Source organism: Bison bison, unplaced genomic scaffold, assembly GCF_000754665.1.
Source record: "Bison bison bison isolate TAMUID 2011002044 unplaced genomic scaffold, Bison_UMD1.0 scf7180017863350, whole genome shotgun sequence".
In the NCBI taxonomy this organism is placed as follows: Eukaryota; Metazoa; Chordata; class Mammalia; order Artiodactyla; family Bovidae; genus Bison; species Bison bison.
The window spans coordinates 364021-368365 of NW_011493922.1; positions in this window are offsets into that span (position 1 = coordinate 364021).

A 4345-nucleotide genomic window follows, 5' to 3' on the forward strand; every position below is an offset into this window, starting at 1 on the left:
GTTCCTCTCTCACTCCCTTTCCCTCTAACATGCACGCATGGTATTTTAATTCTCTATTTATGTGTTAGTCTCTTCTAGAACACCAGATCCTTCCAAAGACAATGAGTTTTTCATTCATCCTACTGTAGGATAAATTTTAAAAATAAAACTATTATTTTTATCTCAAGTATCACAGTGCCTGCCACAGACTCAACACTCAAAAAGTATTTGTTTAGTGAACAAATATATTTCAAGTCATCTCACAGGTTTCAATGATTTTCTCATGTGTTCAGTCATTTCATTTTCATGTTACACTTCTTTAGTGAGCGTAATTTTTTTTTATTTTTAAATAATTAGGAAATCAAAATGCATAAAAGTTAAGAAACTTGTCCAAAGTCACAAGTGCTGCAACATACACCACTATATATAAAATAGGTAAACACTAAGGATTTGCTGTATAACACAGGAAACTATACTGAATATCTTATAAGAATCTAAATGGAAAAGAATGTGAAAAAGAATATATATGTAAGGTGAATCACTCTGCCATATATTTGAAACTAACAAAACATTGTAAATCAATAAAAAATATTCATTAAAAATATTTTTGGAAAAAAAAAAAAAAAACAGACTCAAATGCATGTCTTTGGAATCTGTCCATTGGCGTTTTCCTTACAACTAAGATGAGAAATCTTAGTCTCCAAGAGGAGTATAAGAGGTATTAGATTTCAGACTCTGAAAAAGTTTTACTACATTGAAGTGATAGCATGACACAGAAAATTTTAACTTTTCATTCCAAGCTTAATGGAAAAAATAAGACTTCTTCAATTAATTTAGAAACTGTTTATTGTAGCGCACAGAAGGAGTAAATAATAGATACAATTTTTGCCCTTCTTGAAACTTTAAGCTCAGTTGAAAGGATTAGAGAAAAATGCAAATAAATTTAACTCAAGGCAAGAAAGAGAGGCTACAAGAGAATCAGGAGCTCACTGGACAAATTAAATAGCTAATATGTGCCAGGCCTCGTGCAATGGATTAGACATATGAAGATTTTAAAATGGGATAGTGGGTTCCCAAAAGAAAGCAAAATCCAGTGGGTTGAATTACGACTAGACTCATGGAAGTGATGGAAACTGAGAGGAAACAAGAGTGTTGTTTGACCTTCAAAGAATAAGAATAAAGGTGGTCATTCTGGAACATAAAGAGACATTAGCCAAAAGCAACATAATAGAAACATGTGGGGCATGTTTTCAAGAGAATCAGTTTATTCAGAGAGTTAAAGGGGGGAAATGGATGACAAAGAATGAAATGTCAGGACCTTATATGCTAGACTAAGGAATTAATTCATAGTTTGATAAGTAACAATAGAATGGGAAAGACTAGAGATCTCTTCAAGAAAGTTAGAGATACCAAAGGAACATTTCATGCAAAGATGGGCATAATAAAAGACATAAACAGTATGGACCTAACAGAAGCAGAAGATATTAAGAAGAGATATTAAGAATACACAGAAGAACTATACAAAAAAGATTTTCATGACCCAGATAACCACGATGGTGTGATAACTCACTTAGAGCCAGACATCCTGGAGTGTGAAGTCAAATGGGCCTCCATCACTATGAACAAAGTGAAGCATCACTATGAACAAAGCTAGTGGAGATAATGGAATTCCAGCTGAGCTATCTCATCCTAAAAGATGCTGCTGTTAAAGTGCTGCAGTCAATATGCCAGCAAATTTGGAAAACTCATCAGTGGCCACAGTACTGGAAAAGATCTGTTTTCATTCCAACCCCAAAGAAAAGCAATGCCAAAGGATGTTCAAACTACTGCACAATTGCACTCATTTCACACACTAGCCAAGTAATGCTGAAAATTCTTCAAGCAAGGCTTCAACAGAACGTGAACTGTGAACTTCCAGGTGTTCAAGCTGGGTTTAGAAAAGGCAAAGGAACCAGAGATCAAATTGCCAACATCCTTTGGTGAGAGAAAAAGCAAGAGAATTCTAGGAAAAACATCTGCTTCACTGAGTACACTAATGCTTTTGACTGTGTATCAAAACAAGCTGTGGAAAATTCTTAAAAAGACTGAAGTACCAGACCACCTTACCCGGCTCCTAAGAAACCTGTATGCAGGTCAAGAAGCAACAGTTAGAACCAGACATGGAACAATGAACTGGTTCCAAATTGTGAAAGGAGTACATCAAGGCTATATATAGTCACTCTGCCTATTTAACTTATATTCAGAGTACATCATGAGAAAGCCGGGCTACATGAAACACAAGCTGGAATCAAGATTGCCGGGAAAAACATAACCTCAGATATACAGATGACACAACCCCTATGGCACAAAATGAAGAGGAATTAAAACAGCCTCTTGATGAAGGTGAAAGAGAGTGAAAAAGTTGGCTAAAAACTCAACATTCAAAAAACTAAGATCATGGTCCCATCACTTCATGGCAAATAGTTGGGGAAACAGTGAGAGATTTTATTTTGGAGGGTTCCAAAATCACTGCAGATGGTGACTGCAGCCATGAAATTATAAGATGCGTGTTCCCTGGAAGAAAAGCTCTGACAAACCTAGACAGCATATTAAAAAGCAGAGACATTACTGTGCTAACAAAGGTCCATCTAGTCAAAGCTCTGGTTTTTCCAGTAGACATGTGTGGATGTGAGAGTTGGACTATAAAGAAAGCCGAGTGCTGAAAAATTGATTCTTTTGAACTGTGGTGTTAGAGAAGACTCTTGAGCATCCCTTGTACTGCAAGGAGATCCAACCAGTCCATCCTAAAGGAAATCAGTCCTGAATATTCATTGGAAGGACGGATGCTGAAGCTGAAACTCCAATACTTTGGCCACCTCATGTGAAGAGTTGACTCATTGGACAAGACCCTGATGCTGGGAAGGATTGAAGGCAGGAGGAGAAGGGGACGACAGAGGATGAGATGATTGGACGGCATCACTGACTCAATGGGCATGAGTTTGAGCAAGCTCCAGAAGATGGTGAAGGACAGGGAAGCTTGGCATGCTGCAGTCCATGGCGTCACAAAGATTCAGACTTGACTGAGTGACTGAACAACAATGGGATCTTATGAGAATCTTGAGAAGCAGCATGATATTGCTCAAGGTGGGATTTGTAAGATTTATCTACCTGGTATATGTAGGATGCAGTAAGAAACTTAAGTTTCAAAGCTAGGGATAATAAAGTAGCATCATTTAGTTATACCATTATAGCACAGAAAATATTTAGGTGATCTAAAATAAATACATTCTTTTATTTGTATTATGTTCCCTGAAAATAAATGAAACAAATTTAAGAGAATCTCCACTGATGAGTTTTCATACTAAACAAAATGCCTATCAGGACGAGAGATTGCAACTCAGTATAGCTAAATTAGATTTGTTATTTCTTGGAACAAAACTCCCTTTGGTAGTTGTAGAGAAGTTCCATTGCATTTTTAAAAGAAGAAGAAGAGATTGTCTTTAATCCATTGTATATTCTTGCCTCCTTTGTCAAAGATAAGGTGTCCATATGTGCGTGGATTTATCTCTGGGCTTTCTATTTTATTCCATTGATCTATATTTCTGTTTTTGTGCCAGTACCATACTGTCTTGATAACTGTGGCTTTGTAGTAGAGCCTGAAGTCAGGTAGGTTGATTCCTCCAGTTCCATTCTTCTTTCTCAAGATCGCTTTGGCTATTCGAGGTTTTTTGTTTTTCCATACAAATTGTAAAATTATTTGTTCTAGCTCTGTGAAGAATACTGTTGGTAGCTTGATAGGGATTGCGTTGAATCTATAAATTGCTTTGGGTAGTATACTCATTTTCACTATATTGATTCTTCCAATCCATGAACATAGTATATTTCTCCATCTATTAGTGTCCTCTTTGATTTCTTTCACCAGTGTTTTATAGTTTTCTATATATAGGTCTTTAGTTTCTTTAGGTAGATATATTCCTAAGTATTTTATTCTTTCCGTTGCAATGGTGAATGGAATTGTTTCCTTAATTTCTCTCTCTGTTTTCTCATTATTAGTGTATAGGAATGCAAGGGATTTCTGTGTGTTGATTTTATATCCTGCAACTTTACTATAGTCATTGATTATTTCTAGTAATTTTCTGGTGGAATCTTTAGGGTTTTCCATGTAGAGGATCATGTCATCTGCAAATAGTGAGAGTTTTACTTCTTCTTTTCCAATTTGGATTCCTTTTATTTCTTTTTCTGCTCTGATTGCTGTGGCCAAAACTTCCAAAACTATGTTGAATAGTAATGGTGAAAGTGGGCACCCTTGTCTTGTTCCTGACTTTAGAGGAAATGCTTTCAATTTTTCACCATTGAGGATAATGTTTGCTGTGGGTTTGTCATATAT